This window comes from Varroa destructor, unplaced genomic scaffold (assembly GCF_002443255.2).
Source record: "Varroa destructor unplaced genomic scaffold, Vdes_3.0 BEIS01000001.1, whole genome shotgun sequence".
Taxonomy (NCBI): Eukaryota; Metazoa; Arthropoda; class Arachnida; order Mesostigmata; family Varroidae; genus Varroa; species Varroa destructor.
This window is the reverse complement of record NW_019211454.1, coordinates 2,257,813-2,278,314: the sequence shown is the minus strand read 5'-3', so window position 1 is coordinate 2,278,314 and position 20,502 is coordinate 2,257,813. Positions and strand designations below refer to the sequence as shown.

At 37.2% G+C, this 20,502-nt stretch overlaps 3 long non-coding RNA genes across 6 annotated transcripts; 2 read left to right on the top strand and 1 right to left on the bottom strand.

Annotated features, from left to right (window-relative positions):
* Positions 1 to 3,139: 3,139 nt before the first annotated feature.
* Positions 3,140 to 12,213, bottom strand: LOC147758120 (uncharacterized). Of its 4 annotated transcripts, none has more exons than XR_015319294.1 (4): positions 12,027 to 12,166; positions 6,971 to 7,125; positions 6,813 to 6,855; positions 3,140 to 3,576 (listed from the first exon to the last, which is right to left on the bottom strand). It is a non-coding gene; the product is annotated as an uncharacterized LOC147758120 (long non-coding RNA). The 4 variants fall into 4 exon arrangements; XR_015319293.1 differs by having other exon boundaries at positions 6,971 to 7,145; positions 12,027 to 12,160; XR_015319292.1 differs by lacking the exons at positions 6,813 to 6,855; positions 6,971 to 7,125 and having other exon boundaries at positions 12,073 to 12,213.
* LOC147758119 (uncharacterized) lies at positions 5,678 to 19,758 on the top strand. Its single transcript, XR_015319291.1, has 3 exons — positions 5,678 to 5,818; positions 11,778 to 13,014; positions 17,310 to 19,758. It is a non-coding gene; the product is annotated as an uncharacterized LOC147758119 (long non-coding RNA).
* LOC147758121 (uncharacterized) lies at positions 5,827 to 10,325 on the top strand. The gene is made up of 2 exons (XR_015319299.1): positions 5,827 to 6,050; positions 8,735 to 10,325. It is a non-coding gene; the product is annotated as an uncharacterized LOC147758121 (long non-coding RNA).
* Positions 19,759 to 20,502: the final 744 nt, after the last annotated feature.

Sequence of the window (20,502 nt, the reverse complement as noted above, 5' to 3'; positions counted from 1 at the left end):
TAGGCAGAGCCGTAAGCTTTGCCCCGCGCCTGTTTCGCCGTTGACTAAATTGATTTGTTCACCTAGGCCAGTGAAAGCTATAGGTCAAGTACCCGTCAACAATTATCATGTTGTAGCTCCCTCTGATATATTCGCCGCAAGTCCTAACCAAGCCAATTCTAGCTTTCTCTTGCACCTGATATGTTGGCTTTCCGTGAACACAGGGTTTTTTTAGCGCTGGCTGATTGACTATATCATCGAAAGGCACGCGGGTAAGTCGGCCTATAATCGAAAAGCATGTTTGGATGACATCGATGTTCGGCCAACGTCCCAATTCATAGAGTCGACTTATCCATCCGTGTTCTTGAAATGTCACCAAGGTTTTTAATTTCCTATTTTTATAACCAGTAGTTAAGTGTTCTACAAAATAAACATACCGTACACATTTTATGATTTTTTTCATATGTTTCGGTTACTATATTAATTTTGTTCCTGGGACGTCATCAAGGACTGAGGATTTTTAACCGTTTTGTTTTCGCAGTTGTCACTCAAAAATGTCAACTTTAATGCCAAGAAAAACCCCCTCTACATAGAACGCTCTATGCAGTTTTTTCTTTTCGAACAATATTTTCGGCTCGAAAACCGATCTTTAGACATATCAACATACGTGGAAGTTCCATTTACCGAGAACTTTCGATGGGTAGCACAAAATACCCTTTACGTAGGCTTCCAAGTTAAACCAGTCACACGCCAGCGAAAAAAAACTATCACATTCGGTTTTGACCTTTTACACACCGAAATAACCAAAATATTTTTGTTACAGGAAGGTGTATTGCATTTTTACCCAACTCGTCAAAATTTTTCGACTGGCGTAAAAAATTCTCATTAAAGCGGTACTTCGTGTAGAAAATGTTTCTGATATTTGGCATTTTCTTTAGAAAATCTTCCAACGAATATTTTTGAAAAAAGGGCAAACAAAAGACTCGTACCGGTCGCTACAACTAGTCAGTTGACAGTTGACAAAAGAAGCACTCAGAGTAAGCTCGAAATACATTTTTATGTTACTGTCAGGTGAACGAGACGAATCTCTCAAAGGATTTTTGGCCCCTTCATGTTAAAATGTCCATTATGGGTATAGGAACATGTATATAATTATTATGTATATAATTATCCCGTTGCAATTACCTTGTCCCACCTAAGCTGATATTCTTCCGTAGTTATTTTGTAGCGTGTCCCAATGTGTTCGCCAGGAGGTTCAGCCAAGTCTAAATTTGCCTACCTCGTATTATGTTGGATTTCCGTAGAGGTTTGCAACGTGGTTACGGATTGTCTTAGCGGTGACTGACTGAATCTGTTTCCAGAACGCACCTAATATGTCGGTTTCTTATATGTTTTTTTATCTTAATATGACCGACTTCTTAAACGAATCAAATTGACTTTTGGCCGATTTTTAAGTTAATGGATGTAGTTACTGACGAAATTGGCTGGTTAATGAAGTTAATTCTGGCATTGTCGACGTTTACGGATTTTCTGATTTTTTTTTATAAAAAATAATCACACATGTTATATGAAATTGAGATTGAGTCGATTATTGGGACGTAACCTAGGCTTAAAGGTTCTTATGCTGAGTAGTCACACATTCTTGTAAAGAAGTAAAGATATATGCTATATGTATGTACGTGTATACAATTGGTTCAATTCATTGAGATACAAAGGCACTTTATCTTTCCTTCTTTTATAATAACTAGGTGCGTATACTAAATTAAATGGAACTATAAAATTTCATGATGATCTAATATGTCTCGGTCGATGTATTGACCCTGTTGCTGGATCGTCATTAAGGCCAATTGATTGTTAATAGATAAATATATTTATTTGACTTTCTGGCTATTTTCCTTAAAGATTAGTTAAGGAAAGATTTTCTCAAAAACAAAATTTACATTCGTTGCTTGTACTTCCTAATTGATATTTATTAGGAACTCGCTGTAAGAACCGCTCGAAACGTATTTCCATTCCATCGTCATATAAGCAAGCCAATTCGATCAATAGGATTTTCACAATTTTCACCCAAAGATATCAATTTTAAGTACAGGTTTTGTATTTTTTTCAGCATGTTGAATCTATCGATTGGCGTCAAGAGCCCCTTCTCAATCTCTTACCTTTCAGTCGGGTTTTTTTTTTATATAAAACTGACAGTTAGGCACATAAAGATGCATTGTATTGTAATTAATCTCATCGAAAGCATTCGACTGGCTCCAGGAAATGCTTTACCTACATAAACATATTACACTTTTGTGCAGATTCAAGATCGATCAACTGGTTGAAACATTTGACATTAACCAGGTGGCACTTTGCGTAAAAACATTTTTTGCGTAAAGTACCATTTTTACACCCTTATGGAAAATATCTTTTAAACTGTAATGAATTGAATCTTCATCATATGCCTTCCCAATTGCCACTTGCCAGAAATTAGCTTAAAAAGCGCTTAAAAGTAGCTCGAAATATATTTTCACCCCCCCCCCCCCACTGTCACGTGGGTGACGTGAACCTCTCAATAGGTTTTTTACCGAAGATTACGGAATACTTACCGAAGAACATGTATGCATATGCACTCTGTTCGTCGATATCTACTCGGATCGGCGTTAAGAAAAAACTTCCTTACGTAAAACGCCATGTCATAGTTTTGCTCTTCGGGGAGCATTTTCAGATCGAAAATGTTATTGAAAAGTCTGCTTCAATTCGGCGAGAGCATTCGATTTATATCAAAAACGACTATTCTTACAAAAACCTCTTTATAAATGCTCGGTTACCATTTTGTCAAAAATTTTGAACAAAATCTCGCCAAAAGACTCGCTCTTATTATCGCCACAGCTTATTAATGTATATATCTATTAGGGTCCTGCAAAAAACACTGCATTAAAATAATGACCAATTTGCCCAAATTAATTATGGGATTACGCATTATGGAATGAAGGAAGAAACTGCTTCTAGGAGAAACGTGTTCACTCAATCGGCTTTGTCCTACAGGCAGTTCTATTGCGGACGGTACTCTGGTGACCCAACCATTTTAAGGGGGGTGATAAGTTTGGGTCGGAAAAGCCGGTGAAGTGTTTTAGTAATACACTAGATAAACCCGCGCTTGTGTTATTATTGAATACACTTTATTTTACTTATTGTTATGCTTAAAATTCTCTGATCCAATTTATTTGATCTTTCAGTCTTTGGTAGCCTCACAAAGACCGCTTGATTCGCCTTGTTTTGTATTGTGATGTTTTATTGTTGAATCAGATTACTTTCTTGCCATTGTTATAGACCCAGCATCATCGATCGTTGGGTTTTCAGTCCTAGTACTTCCAGTTCCAGGTCGTGCACATGTCATTTGACGTAGTTATCTCTTTGAAGAGTTACGGGTATGTAAGTCCTTATTAGAGCTCTTATTAATTGCAATTATATCAGAACACTGCGAACACCGATATTTTTAGTTCGTGGTTATTAAACTCAAGTTTTTTTTTGATAAAGATGAAGGCCGCGTGCTTTGCAAAGCATAGCATCGCTCTGTTGAATACTGGCATCGCTGAAGTGGGATTTCATCGTCTTCTGGAAGAGTAAAAGTAATTCTTGAAAGTAGTTTTTATCACAATGAAATGATTATGTAGATCATGAACGATCATACTTCGTTTAAAGGTTTGAGAACGTTCAAGTTTCTAATAAAGATGACCGTTAAATCTTTGCCGTCATCCACAGTAGATCTGCCGTTTTTGAGTGTTTCTCTGTATGTTGTCCTTCTTGACGTGAATGGAAATATGGAAGCGCCAGCGCACCTCTTAGGTGAAAGTTACCGAAATTCCCGATGGTGTTACTGCAATGGTCATTCAACATAATCTCAGACGGAGACTCTCATAAGACGGAGTTAACTGAGACGTTGTTTAGATCTGGACAATGGCTCCGTCTGTTTGAAAAATAGCCTGGCCACTTCATTTAAATGTATATTTCGTAATATATTTAACAGAGTCGTCTGCGTGTGTGGTATGAGTCCATTCCATGGAGCGTATGGTTTTAGCCATTTTTTCAAGCATTTTCGTACAGAATAAATTGGCATTATGAACCCTATGTTTGAGGACTGATTTGTGAAATATTGGATGCAGTATGAATTCGAAATTTCAGCCTGTACAAATTATTGGAAAAGCATAGAGCCACAGTCGAATATGGATATGCCGTAGTCACTTTTTTGTTATTCTTTTGTTATCAGGTAGTGTTTCATAAAAAAAAAAAGTTATTCCTCAGTCTGAAATACTTTTTCAATTAAATTTAGCTTATTTTCAAGTTGCCGGCTTCTGCTAACGTGACTTATAACTTTTGGTCAATGCGTGTTAGACGTCACTGTTAGTAATGGTGACGCAGCTCCATAAGGGCAAATATACATGATAACATTTAGCTAAAGCTCTGTCATGCATTTTAATCCGTCTTAGAACGAAAACGATAAGGTCGAACTCTCGCAAAATCAGCCTCGCTATTGATGACATCCAGCAGTCCCTCACGTAAGGTCAGTCGTAAAGAAAGGTGACTCCCTCAAAGTAAAGTCTTGTATGATTGCACGAAGTTCCGCATGATTCAGAGTTTGTAGACCTACGTTACGCGCTACCGTATAGATCCATGAAGTAGCTTTAAACGAACTGGGATTGCGGGCTCTATAACAAATAGCACTTTATATAATTAATGAAGCATCGTAGGTTCGTTTGAAAGCATGGTACTCCATAGTAACACCGAACGAAGTTATCTGAGATAGAAACTGTATTTTTTTTTTTCGAGAAGTCTTCTTTGATGGATTAATGCTTGTACACAACTCGCGGGATTCTGCAAATAACTGTACGTCGCCCAGTTTAATTTTCTTGCATATACTAAAAACCTACGGCAAAATTTAGCCTATAATCCTGCCCACGTTCGCTTTGGGTCGCATTCGCGTTGGGTTTTTCTACATCACCTGCGTATTTCGATATCGGTGCGCCAACCATCTGTATCTTCTACTATATCTGGTTTCCTGTTATTGTTGTTGTTCTTCGAAAACGATTATTGTCGCTTCGACGGCTTTCTATTAACCGCCTCGACACGATACGACTAGTTATTAGGCTATAATTTTGGCGGATGGAAAATTTCATACAGCACAAGTTGAACACATCCCTCATACACTAAAGTTTTCACAAATGACGCAACGCAATTTTATATATACTTTTTAACTAAATACTACTTACTCACAGATTTCTATGAAAATAACTATAACTATATACGTTTTGATATGTGTAATACATATAGGGATAATGCCTCTAGCAACAACATTCCAACACAAGCCTGCTTAGAATTCTCTCTTGAAAGAAGTTTTTTTTCTTTATAATTTAATTTGTCGCGCAGTTAATTAAATGCTAAAGTGGCATTGTAGTTCTGAGTAACAGAAAGACCCAATTTGATCACTCTGAACAGGGCAGCCTAGACTGCTACAAAGAAAATTCGACACCGCTGAACTTAAGGATGCAGATATAGTGTAGCAGGCTGAACCCATTAGCATTCATTTATTATGTTGCAGTTACTATTTGCCTGAACGAAATGGGAAAGGACTCTCTTATACAGGTATCATCATAGCACGCCAGCGTGAAGCAGATACCCTCCCTCAATATTCTAATGGTTCGAACGGTCCTTCAAGCGTCGTCTGCTAAGAGCTTCGCAGGAAACTTATAAACAGCAGCTTTGAATAGAAGCCCTTCTTCCACACTCGGTGCCTGTTGTCTTGCCTTCGCACCAATTTATTTAACGAAGACTTTTTAGTTGTTTAAACCGACCAGAAAACGTAAGCAATTTGCATGGTACACTAGATTTCGTTTGTACATGCAAGTAAAGCATGGCAGCTAGAAATATCGTTTCCTTTAGGTATATTTTCTGCTTATAAACACACAGCGGCGTCTATGTTTCTATCCTGTTCTATGTTGTCTAGGAGCCTCAGTGCCTGTACCATTTTCTACAGATAAGATTACGTGTATGTACATTATCAAATGGCAAACATCTTTCCCGCGGATCCATCGGTTGAGTACAGTTGATTCGGCAGCAAGCTTTTTTTGTAGATAGATGTGCATAAATAAAGCCGTTTTACGTCGTTCGTGTAGGACTGAGAATATGTGGCGTTTACATCGATATATTTAATCAATTATGAATTCATTAATATACAACTAAATCTTAAAAATGAAAAATCGAAAATTTCCTCGTAGATGCGATACTGCGATGCCTTTTTTTAAATTAAAAACAAAAAAACAACCGACCTTCCGAATTGCTTAGAGGGATTACTATAATTCTATCTGTTTTGTATTTTGTTCGTCAGCCTGTTTTACTATGTTCGACAGGGACCTGAGCCAATTTTAGATTTGTCTCTGTCGTGATATATGAACTTTTAATAGACTTCAATAATGTAATTTCGGGTTTTTTCAGCGTTGACTCATTGATTCTATTTTCGTAACACAACTGGATTGAGTCGGCTCCTAGTCGACATTTGAGCGTAACTTTAATTGGCCTTCGGCCAACTTTTAATAAACGTCACGATCCATAGAGTTGGCTAACGCATTGATTCTGCAAATTCATACGGTTAATACAAACTTCACAATAGCCACTCAATGAGGTATTAGTATACGCCTATCTATTGCGTTTTTATTCAGCTTATCGAGATTTATCGACTGAAGTCCAGAAAACCCTATTTCACGTAGAATACCATGTTGAGTTGACAGTTTCAAACGGCATTCTCCAGCCAGAGACTGAGATCTAAGTATATGATAACGTATTGGCTTACGGTTTACCTCATTGGAAGCCTTCGATCGGTGCCAAAAGATACGTCTCCTACTGAAACTCAAAGAAGTATCATCTCAGTGTTACTTAGTCGAAAAAATTCGGTTTTTGATTTTCATTACACCGAAATATTAATTTTAATTATAAAAAATGTAAACTGTATGTTTACCTGGCTCGTTGGACTTTATCGATTAACTTCAATAAGCATTTTCTTACGCAGAACAAGCTGTTAAGTTTTCGTTCTTCAAAGACAATTTTGACATGAGAAGACTTGTACATCAGGTAGGATGCATACAGTATGAAAGCATCTAACTCCTCGTACGGCTAGCGAACCGGGAATAGACCTATCATTCTTTATTATTTGGTGATTTCTGCGGTGTTACCCGACAAGCTCGAGTTCGAAGCGCGCATATGTGGACAAACACCCGCAAAGTAGGTGCCCTTGACAATCGCATTTATACCCCCATTTTCCCAAAAACTGCTACAAGCAATCGTTCGCATGTAGATAGCGTAATATCAGGTTTTTGGTAGGTTATTTAGTCCGCAACCCACAAACTAAAGCTGATAAAAGTCGCGGCCTAAACAACTCAAGTGGTACTAGGCGCTTTTTTGTATCATGGCGCCCTCTACGACGAAAGAGGCAAACATTTTTCCCTCCATATTTTAAAATCTGACAAGAGCGTATCGGCGGCGTTACGCGATACGTTGCAGAATTTTAACATACAGCAGCATCGGCTACTTTTGTTAACAGCAACGTTACCCTAAGTTAAACTTATTTCAAGCGCAAGACCAGTCCAATCGTGTTGACTTTCCATATGAGATAGTAATAGGGGTGACTAAATCAATGGCTCATAGTAAAGTAAATGCTATAGCTGATTAATTAATTAGATCATTAGGATTAATTAATGATTAAGTCAATTAATTAGGAAATGAACAGACTTTGTTATCTAGGAAAATGACAGTGCACCAAAAAAGTCTGAAATTAAAAGCCGAAACTATGTTAATATACCGGTTTGATTCAATACAATGTGTCTAGCACATTTATTTCATGTAATATTTAGAGATGTCCGCAATGGGCTAAACAACACATAACGTCATAATTATCATTTTTTTAAGTCTTAATTTAATCAAGGCTTATATTTTGTAGCAATGCCTATGTCTTTTTTACGCTAGTTTGTATAAAAACGTCTATATGAGCTGCTCTTGACAGTGTTGATAAGAGGAGCGAAATTTTTAATATCATTTATATGTCTTATTTGCTTGTTTTTACATTTTTCTTACTTGCGAACAAGCGAGTTGCTCCCTAAGGCATGGTGTCCTCTAACACCTCATTCTAGCAGAGCGAGCGCTATATCTTTGCTATTTGACCATAGTCCTACCTTAATATCTAACCAAAAGAGTATTTCTGATATCCTTAAGCATTTATATTTTCTGCAATGTGCGTGCGCCAAAAAATTATATCAGGAAATTCAAATTAAAGTAGCAAAATAATGTGTCGCTGATATGGTTTGAGATATCAGTGAATTCATACATTTGCCATTTAATCATGCCCGTAATTTTTTGCCCATCAAATATGCCTTTGCCGAGATCGAAATCTTCTAAAAAATAAATAAATCAGACGCATTGCACCATATTTCAGTAACATATTTTTCCAGAGCGACTGCAAATGCAAGAGTGCTATAAAAAGCCACCATAATATCCGCTTTCGTCAGTACTATTCGGTTCTCTCGGTGCTACAGTATGATGAAATCAATGGGCAAGCCAAATCGGTTAATATTTTGGGATCTAAAAAACTATTTGATAAATTGCGAAGTTCGAAACCAGATAAAATAAGTACACCAGCACTCTTAGCTGCGCCATTCGTTAAGACGCAGCATTTATTGTGATATAATATTTCTAAAAGAAATTATTTCCCATTTGTATTGTTTTAAAGAAGTGAAGCTTCTGCCTCCCCATAACTCTTCAACGTTTTCGAACGAAGAACTCACCGATTACGAAGATGAAAATGATCTGAAGATGAAAAAATACGACGCTCATCAATGGACTAATCAAGCACATTTTATACATCGAAAACGATTGCTATAGTCAAACCGCGATGGATTTCTCGACGTAGTGGAATGCCAATTTTTTAAGAAACTCGTTTAACAATCAGTTAGATGGTCTGATGATTTATCTCGCCAACGTCCTCCGCCAAGCCACCAGGGATAACTCTCATAACTACGCAAGAGCGTAATAGCAATGTAAAGCATATATGAAACCATTTTGCCGCCGTCTCCACAAATAATAACTTCCACTTACGTAGAGGATAACCCCTGGCGTAGAAGGCATAGTTCAGTTAACAGAGGCTGCGCTGGAGCACAATATAGATGATTCAAGTGAGAGTAAGTTCTCACACGAACAGGTACGCCGATGGATATCAACGGTAACATATAACTTCATACGCTTCATGAAGAAGATTTCATCATGTCGAATCGATCTATGTGTACTGTAAGAAATAATTTTTTATATTTATGATACTGAAGTGGGCAACCTACGATATAATCGTAATACCCTCTTTTGCTTGACAGAGCACGGCAGGACTGCGCCAAGTTTTAGAATAATTGCAAAGATCCTAATTGCATATATTTCCATCAGAAAATGGTTTAGACGGAGTTGATGGCCTCTTCCTTGAGCCATTTTCCACACTAGACATTTATCGTTAGGCCCCCACCGATGTCAGTTATCGAAAATATGCTGAGTAAGGACTTACTGCAATATGGCAAAGCCTCAACAACATGAGGGTTTGCAATCGATAGTGATCAACGGACGTCGAATCTAGGCGTACACACATTTCGAACGCTAAACATTTAGAAATCAAACATAACAATGGTGTCTTTAGATTATTTATATTGAATCTCTCCATGCTGACAGGTTTTAACGCCTATGCATGTGAGGAATGCTGAAACTTAGACAAAATCTGAGGTTTTGTTTAAAAATTAACTTAGTTTTAATTTAAAATTAAGTTCAAAATTAGCTTCTGTAGGCTTCACCCGAACGAAATTTACAAATAGGGTAGGTACTATGTAGATGCCGCCGGAAGTCTTTAATGTTGGCCTTAATTGTTTTACCTTCATAATTTGCTTTATTACGGCAGAGTGCAGTATGTCCTTAGCAAGTTTTTTTCTCTAAACAACACAGATATTCCGAAGCACATATTTCAAAACCATTTAACAGAAAAGATTGCTCAGAAGCTGAAAGCCGAGCAAACGTTAAATAACAACTCTTAACCGACTAATTAAATCGATTTGGGAACTTTTTAAAGAAAGAACCCCTTGAAGAGAAGCAGCAGGTCACACAACTTAGCATGATGTCAAAACAAGCATGACATCCTGACTTGAATAACAGGTTTGGCCATTCGGAGAAATATTCTCTCAGCAGCGTTAACCAGTCAGCGCGCACAAGCCGCTCGAGCTACCGATGAAATAACTTCCTGAAGAATGGAAATGAACTTTTCATGGAAACAATAAATGACATATAGGATGATATCCATGCTTCTGTTTTAAAATGGGTACGATATTTCTATGATCGTTCTATCTCTATGTGATAATTCCTTATTTTGGAGGTCTCATTTGTATATAGGGAGAATTTTAATGGCCCTACGACGTGTAATAGTTTGATGAGAGACTTCGCCGCATAAATGAGCGTAAACAGAAGATCATGGTGAAGTTTGCCACGTATTACGCAATGGAAGCTCGACACGTTGCTTTCTGGTAATATATAACATTTTGTATCGGCATAGAATCTTTGTTGAATGACATCGTTTTATGCGTGCTTTCGTTTTCTACGACATGTCTTACGGAAACTTACGGAGTGAATGTTTTTCAAGAAATAACGAAGATTGTAGGTAATATAGTCAAATTATATATTACACACCGATTCAAAAGAATCTATACACGAATATGGGCAAATCAATATCTAGTCTAACCTCATCTCATAGACATGGCCGAGGAATGGAGATACGGCTTTAAACTAGCTGGCAAAACGTATTCACCGACTTTGAAAAGGCACCACACTACAGAGAACTGTAGGATATTTCTATTCGATGCAGGATGTCAATGCCGAGTACCGCTTACATCACTTTTCCCGCATTCGCATGGTCGGCCCAAAACAATCGGCGCTCTAAAAATATCTGTGGTTTATGCAAGAAGTTCACCCATAACGAACGAAATTTCTAGTCTATGTTATGAGAAACAATTTCGTATAACAGTCAAGGTTAACTGGTTTATTTGCTTAGAGCTTAGAACCTTTAGAGGTGAGACTTCACTGGAGCTACTATTATGCATCCAGCAGCTCGTTTAATGCCAGAAGATACCGATATCACAAAAGGACGTGCATTTACACAAAACGCGTCACTTTTTTCTAAGGAAAAGGACTAAAACCACATCTGTCGAATGATAGCTTATCAACGGTCAGTGAAACCTCAGCCAGGAGTGCCCAGCCAAGAATAACCATTTAAAAGAAAACTTGCTTAAGCGCGCGTCTGTGTAGAAACTCTCGCCTCAACAAAGAAAGCATATAGTTAATTCTCCTTCAGGTTTTTAAAAGGATCTGTCATTGCGATATCTAACTGATTTGGTTCAAAATAGAACTATTAAGACTACAGCTCGTGAGACATCAAGTTTTAATACACTACTGTATACCTTAGGTTTATGATGTCTCAAAAATTATTAGAAGGGAGTATTGTGCACAAAAACAAAGGGTTCTGGTTACTTGACTCAAATCAAACGCGTAGGCCTAAGCTTATGGCCGTCGCCTCCAACATGTGCATATATATATTGCCCTTTTCCACTCGTATAAAAGCGGCAAATGTAATGCAGCTTCTGAAAATTGCCGTATTGTATTAAATGATTGAAGCTTTCGTGCGACCACAAAGACAAGCAGTAACCCCTGTAAAGGCCTCACTCTATAAGTTTCTGTTGTTGTCGTTATATTTATAGGTCTGTGTCGATAAGCTGTCCTAAGAAGGCCGATTCTACGTAAGTCCTAGCTTATCAAGCAACAACGCTTGTGGATACCTAAGCGCTGAGTGTCGACACAGAGGCTGATGGGAATCGACAAAAACTAGTTGACAACAATGCAATTGTTCCACGTGCATACAGCTAAAATCGTTTCGAACGATATCAGTGAAACTCATATTCGCAAGTAATCCGTCTTAAAAATAGCAGCAGAACAATCCAGATACATACGAACGTTAACCGCAAGCTCAAATGCAAGCACAGCTTAAGCACAGACCTTAAGTCATGTATCAGCTGTCTATGTAGTTTGTCCCTATGCCACGACTACAGTATAATAAAACAGGTTTCCGCACAGGTGAAGGATCTTACAACACATCGGCGCAGGCTTAGTCATTATTTGGGAAAGTTGATTAGGTTTCTGCCTAATCCTAAGGCCATTTCCAGATGACGCGTAAGAACGAACGACAACAATCACAAACAGCGAATTTCACAATAAACTCCATCTTGGATTTTCGCCGACACGATGCTGTACCCTATGTAAGTTTGAGCCGCAGTAAGCAGAGACCATCGACAAAATTTTTATCTCGTGCGGCTTGACTTGGCGCATCTGAAGGGAAACTATTTGCACAGAATGATTGTTGTAGATTGCCGCGACAAATACAGACAGTGTAAGCAAATCCCAGCTCTAGAAAATGAAGCGAAACTACTGGCAAAATATACAAAAATGGATCCACATATACTACAAAGTTGGAAACAGCAGCCCAAGAGACATTAGACGTGACATATGTGTACGTACATCGCAACGATTGTTAACGTCAAAACAGCTCTGCGGCAATCTCTGAACGGAAAGACCATTTTTATGAGCGAAAGAAGGACGCACAGCTAGGAAGGCGCGGATTGGCCAGAAAAAAATAGAGATTGGTTAAGCATGAATGGAAAACGCAGATGTAGCCAGATGGAAATGGGGCGAAACCGACCGGGACCCATTCATTCAACATAAATAAGTAGTGGAGGAAGAACTGGAATATATACCTGAATCGTTGCGCGCAGAAAAACTTTATTCAACACGAGTGTGTGTAGGCAGTTCATTTAGCAGCTTCGCATTGGTCGATTTGGGCCGAACTGAAGGTCACTGGTTTAATTCAAAAATTTTGCATCGATCTGGAGGCGATTGACGGAAATACCAGCATATTCGATTAAAATACCGGTCTTTTTAATGGTAAGTTTAGAACTTGCAAAAGTTTCATCGTTCTTAAAAATTATCAAAAAAATAAGGCTCTGATTTATATTTCGTTAGAAATTTGCATACTTTTGTTTTTATAAGTATTCGTTCGCTTTGCCACCAAAAAAGTGCGATTTATGATTGTTTCGGACAAACATGTGCCATATATTACAGCCAATGAGAAGCTAAGTCTGTCAAATCAAAGCTCCTATAGATTTACCTTTTAATTAATCTTGTTTGTCATTTGTTGTCAAGTCCCGATAACCTATCGAGAACTATCTGTTGTACTGTCAGATTGTCTATAATGAACGGTTTCCTATAACAACGCTGTGAAAAATTGATTCTACCTTGTATCACTTCATCCGAGAAGATCCCCTTCAACTCCGCTGAAAAAAGATTGATGTACTGACCTGCTTTTTGTACGTAAAATATCATTCCTATGAGCAATAGAAGAAGATACCTGCAATTGCCCACTACAAAGACCAATAGAAAATTGGCCTGTGGCATAACATTTCTAAAACCCAGTAAAATACAGTCCCACATCGAAGGATATCATTTTCGGTTGTTACAAAGTAACAACTGTCTCTGTATATTGCTTTGTTTCTTCAATTTTTTTGCTCTGCAAAGTTATCGTCACCGTTTTGATTCTATTTTAGAATTGTAACTTGGGTCCGCAATCCCAAGGTCGGGTGACAAATAGCAGCCTTTTGAGCTTTTTTGTTTATTTACCTCCCATCGATGTCGGAAAGCTAGCGAAATAACTAGGAATAGATATGATGCGAAGGAAGAAAACTTCAAGGCTGAAAATACTCTTTGAAAGTAGCTTTATAAGTACAAAAATGCATTTTCGACCTAAAGAAAGCACCCTCCGCTCGGCTTTTCCAGTTCTACTAAGGTTATTTTGAGTCGACTAAAGGTTCGTATTCATTTGTTGGTATCCCTTAGAAAAACAAATGCTTTTGCAGATGGTTTAAACAATTTTTGCTCTTAAGTGATAATAATGGCGTTCTACATTTACCATCGCGATGCTCAGACTTCACTTGTCGATTATATTTCTAGGGGTTTATTGATGTTTGTAAGAGTGGAGAAAAGGCAAGAATCAACTTCTTGAAAAAAACGATTGCCTCTTTTCCAAAACCTAAGGCCGAGTAAATGGTGAGTCAATATGTCTGCGAGCAGATGAATATAGCTATGAGCCACCTGAGAAGTTCCGGATATCGAAAACTTGTAATCGTGCTGTTTACTTTTACTGGTTACAAATGACTTGTAATGAGGTAGCTGTTAATGATTGTTTGAAAGTATGCGAGTAGACTGCACTTTTTTTGGATAGATGCTTCTAGGACAAGTGCTTTAAGTTACTCAATCTATGGTTCCTAAACTCGTCTAGCATAAGCGATTTTTTGGTTCCACTTTATCATCAAACAATCCTTTATTGTTCAGAATACTAATATGATAATAGTACACCGCGAAGGCCACTGAACGTCACTTAATGGGCCTAAGATTGGGTTTCCTATACATGTCAACAATAAAAACAGATGGTTGTGTAATACGTATTTATAGTTTTCCAAGATTTCCATGGGGTGTTTTTATGTACATTGGTATATCCAAATATTGACAAGAAGAGAAGTGCCAATTATACTTTTAAGCGGCATAGTTCGCGACCTTTGGGCGTCCTCAATAACCATGTTCTCCTAAGGCCTATTTCATTTTTCTTTCCTTGATTTTCAAACTAACTTACCTATTGCACTCAAGCTTGATATAATAAACTAGGGGTGACCCTAAAGTGCATTTTCCATGTACTAGCTGAGTGAGAGACACTCAACTGATATGTTAAGGTGCAGCTAATGAAGCTTCCAAGTAGCATACCTATATAAATCGCTACTGCTATCGTATGTAAGTTATTAGCGTTAAAAACAAAATATATTTATATTGTATAATTTAATTTAGAAACATATAAAGAGCATTATATTAATAATAACGTAACATAGTAGACATAATCTAATCAACAAAATATATTTGCACTTCACTTTGTAGATGCTTTATGACCAGACATTTTTAATCTTATGTCAATGTATACGACTGAATAGTATCTATATATACATATATATGTTCGCGGTATCTGGCGGTGATAACATAAAAGGCTTTGTAACGGAAAACGGTCTCTCTGTTATTATTAACGGATTAGGTTACTCATATGTTACTGTCTCCCAAAAACGTTGATATCTACGGGTGCCATTAATTGTTACGGAATACTAATGTTGATAACTTTTTCATAATTAGAGAAAGTTATCTCTATGTCAAACAATCTATTTTCTTTACAGAAGGCGGCGCATGGAAAAACGATCGTGGAAAAAAGTATTGTCCGTTTTCCTAGCTAGATAACTTAAAATTTCCATAGATTAGGAACGGCAGATTGAGATTTAGCAGTAGTAAATGTGCTGAAATTGTTAAAATTTTTCCAGTCAACTTTTAAAAGGAACGCCTTAAAGATGGGCGAAATTTCTGCAAAGGTTAGCCTATTTTAAAATTTTATTACAGCACACGCAAGTCCATAAAAAAAATCGGCTGTTCATAGTCAAAATGCGTTATTAAACGAAATGGGTCAAAGATGGTTCGTTCCCAAATTTCGATGCGAAAAATACTTTTCTTGCTAGTTGGTCAGTTACAGAAAAATTGAAGAAATGATTAAGAATATTGAGTAAAACCGACATAGGAATGGCCTTTATATCGTTAGAGAACTAAACGTCCACCGTCAAAAAAATTTAAATTTTAGGGTGATAAGAAGTGGATCACATACGACAATAATCTGGAAATAAAAAAATAGGCTTGACTATCTGTGGTAACGCCCTGACTGGCGCCAAAAAAAATGATATTATCTGTTTAGAGTATCTGTTGGACCCTATCTGTTGGAATAGAAGTCGTGCATTATGAGTTGCTGCCACTTGCCTACTGCATTATTGAGAAGGAGATTTACTGTCAACAACTGACAATGTATCGACAAACCATTGACAAAGGAACTAATGGACTAAGAGGGTGTTATCTTCTACCGTAATAATAATACCACATACATCTTTAGCTAGCCAACAAAAATTGAGACAATATAGATCGTAGATTTCAATGCATTCGCCGAACAGCTTGGATCTTGCACCATCAGATTATCATCTGTTTCGCTTTCTGTAGAAGTTCCTTGATGATGTTAATCTATATTTCACTGTAGGATGCAAAAATTACTTGTTACAATTTCTCGTCTAGAAACCATAAAGGTTCGACAACGATGGGATTATGGTGTTACCAGAATAATGGAAGAAAGTGATCGATTAAAATGGCTCACAGTTAGTTCAGTAGTATTATATACAATACAGCAGCATTATACATAATAGTATTATATATATATTTCAGTTCTGGCTTCATAACAGTCGATAGTTTTTCGACTATTGTCTTTGTGTGTCGTTTGAATACTATGAAAATTAACTACATAATTAATAATTAATATGGTATATAGACGTACTGTTTTTATATAACAAGCGAGTTATTAAGTGTCCTTAATATATTATTCTACAATATCGTTTATATATTCTGATAAATAAAGTAGATGGTGAAAACTGAGGGAATAAAGGGAAAGAACAGCGAAGGTCAGTGTAAATGTTTAGCACGCCAAAAGAGTAAGCATGGCGTCTATATGTGTGTACATGGTAACACATTCATTGAAATTATGCATAGATTAGGTCTCCTAACCTAATTCTGAACTGAGGAACATTGACTAACGATAGTCTCCCAAAGGCCGATTATTTGACCAAATAAATGCTTTTGAGGTTAAACCTGATTTTCCGTATGCGTTTCTATTAATATAGGATTTTCTTTACTGACAGGTTGTAGCAGGGACAAAATTGCATTTGCCTGATTTAGGTTTGTTCTCCAGTAGCACAACCCGACAATACAGAATATTCAATAACCGAGGCAGTAACCTCTACTATTTCAAGCCAGTCTGATGACAGTACGAAGCTTTTAGCTATACGTTGGTATTCGAACTTAGTGAACTATGTAGGACAGCAAAAAGCCTTGTATTTCTGAAGAGACATCTAAGAAGACGACATCAAAGGTTATGATGAAACCGCTAATGGATTACGAAAAACGATTCCAAAATTCTATTCAGGACAAACGTCGTGTCTTACAAGAAATTCTGATCGTAGGTAGCAATCCCGAGCGTTTCAAACGTCTTTTTTTTTTTTCTTTTTTTCTACATAGCGCACGCGCCTCATAAATGCGCTGTCATTTTCTTGTTTGATGAACAGACTTTAATTTCGACACCTAAAAGACGCACTCCATCCCGGTCAACCGTTCACGGTCGATGAGAACCTCGAGTAGCAAACAGCTCGTCACGTAGCCAAGAATATAGACTACGAACAAGGTTTTCGATTGCCTGTCAACATCGCGCTTAACACCAGCCAACACGCGGCCACGATGACAAACTGCTACGTGGAAGTCCTATCGGCAAAACGAAAAGTGTGGTCTCTACATCGACATAAAGCAGAAGATGAGATGGGTTGTTCCAAGAGGTAAGCGCAAGATCAAATTTCTACCTACGAAAGAAACTATGATTTACGGTTCATGGTACTGAAAGGATTTTACACAGTGGAAAGAAACTCAGAAAAATAAGAAAATAATCTACCTAAAAAGAATTTATACAGGTTGTGTAGTCGTATGTCTCGATGGCGGGACTTGCATCGACAATCTCTCGGATATTTTAACTAGACAACTGACCGTTGAAGCGGTCCCATCAATGCTACAAATGCGCATCTCTGGACGCATCGTACTAGTAACCATGAACATGGCTTTGCTCGTTACGAGAGCGATTACAAATCTTAGCGTCGATATTTCTATAAAAGGTAATAGACTCGGACCACAAGGACAAATTAGACTAGAGACTCCGAAAGAGCTTCTTATATGGTTACCGTGCTGTTTTAAAGCTCTATTGGAGAGATCCTAGGTCTTCACATCGTCTGGGCCACTTTCAGTAAGATGGGTCATTGATGATACACCAAGGACTTTATTCCAAGGACCTATTTACATATAAGCAATAGTCGGAATGTAAACGAAAAAGGACAAAACAAAGTGATCGTTCCCGGTTGGTTGAAATCACTTTGTAAAGATTTGAGTGGGAAGTCCATTTGTATTCACGAGATCCTGCGCCGACGAATTATCGCTTTCTTCGATTACTGACAAATTAAATTACTGGTATGTAAATGTATAGAATTTTCTATACATATATATACAGATAGGAAAATTCTAGTGGAACGAATATATCGTTGAGGTATGGCAGAAAAACATAGCAGACGATATACGAAACGAATGTATTATTACAATGTAAATAATTAAATATATTATTTGTATATTATTTTTCAAACCAGCTCTTGTTGATTAATAGCAATTCAGTGACTATATTTTCGTGGTTTAGACATTCACCAGAAGTAATCACTGTCAAGAGTGATTTTTTAGATTGCAAATGGTTGTGCTGTATTTTCGCAAAACAATATCTGGAAATATCATCACAGAAGTGCGAATACAACGGTCAGTACTTTATACCCCTGAGTTCAATCAATTAAATACACTTCCATTGAGTCAAGGATTGAATTTATGCAACTATTCAATTTAACTATATGATATGAAGCATTATATACTAAATATTTGATCATATCTAATAATATCAGGACTACATTGGTGTTTAGGAGACACCTACGAAAACTTATTCATTTCGTCTGTGCCCGCAATGGATGAAAGAAGTGGGTCACTACAAAGGTATTTTTTCATATCATACACACATTTTATAGTCACTTCATAGTAAATACTATATAACTTTTTTTAGCATTTGTACGATTCTCTTTGGTAGGCGTTGTATTGTTTGTTTTTTTGATTGCAACGACACCCTTTTAATGAACCTGTACTAGATTTGTCTGGTGGCGTTAATAGAGTACGGTTTTCGAATCTCATAAATGTGTGTACTATAAATTTAGGTTATACAAGTGTTTATGTAGGTCTTACATGGAAGTCGATCTTTTCAGGACTGGACGTCTTCCTTTTTTAAAATCTGTAGATTTACTATGTGCCTATGATTGTTTCGACTGTCACGTGTGCAGTTAATAATAAATGCTGATAAATTGGATTGCTTTAGCGGCAGGCTGGTAAGGGTGGTGAATTCACAACTATGAGCGCTCCAGTTTGCTTCCCAATTGAGACTTAGTGATTTTTTTTTTAAATACTTGACTTTTTAATTCAAATTTACCGTAGACTTAGTTTGACATTATATACCTTACTGCCATTATATCTGAAGTTTCTTTTTACCGTGACTGATTTATGACAAAAGTATCGACGCTGAGATTTACATCTTCAAAATTATTAGTATTTTCAAAAACATCATCATTTTCGTTGGTGCCAAACGTGTTTAATGGTTGATGGTAGCTACTTCAAGCACCAAAAAAAGACCTAAGAAATTTAAAATGTTTCACTAACCACGGCTAGCTATTTAAACTAATTTTAAATGAATATTAAACGTAAAAACAACTCTTATCTACATGCACATGTATAGGCTGCTTCTCCTCCATTGGCAAAATGCTATTTGTTATGAGCTTCATCATCCCTTTGAAGTCTGAATTCGAGATATCCAAAAAATATTCACTCTACATATTAGATAATAATGATTGTTACAATATCTGCTAATAAACATAACGTACATTTATTAATAAAGAGATTCTTTTCTAATTTCTTATCTAGAAAAGCTGTTTTGAGAGCGTTATCCTGGCGTTATAATTTCCATTACATTAGAATAATCCTTGACACCCCAGGAAGACCGTGTAAGGAACAATTTGTGTAACCCCATAATGACGGCACAAGATATGTCCCAGTATCTTGGGATCTAGTAGGATACAGGCATACAAAGTCTGACATTCTGGATCATTTAGGTGTTTTTCCTTTTTGGAAGGAACCCATATGTACTGTATGAGTAGCATCAGAAACGTAGATTAAGCCAAATAACATCGTTTAGTCGGATATTCTTAAACGTGGTCGGTTCGCCACAACACAGTGAAGAACTTAATGGCAACTTCTCTTCGGTGTTCATTGACAGCCCTCCAACTATACGCTTTTATATCAATTCAACCAATCATGGAGAAGGTCATCTTTAGCATCGTAATAACATGTTAAACATAGAAACTTCCGCAAGTTTCATCGGTATCGTAACGCTGCCTACTGACAAAGTTACAGGAATTCTTGAAAACAAGGCATATTCTGCCGGAAAACACAAGGCTAAATGAAATAATCCGTTTGGAATGTCGTGAAAAAATTATAGTCTCAATGATTGTTAAATCTACCAACAAGTATTCGTCGTATCTACCTCCGGGCTTCGAGTTTTAACGCCCGGTATCGCCGTTAGACATTCCATCAAACGGCTGGCCCTCACCACACAATCGAAGTGTGTTTATGCCTGGATTT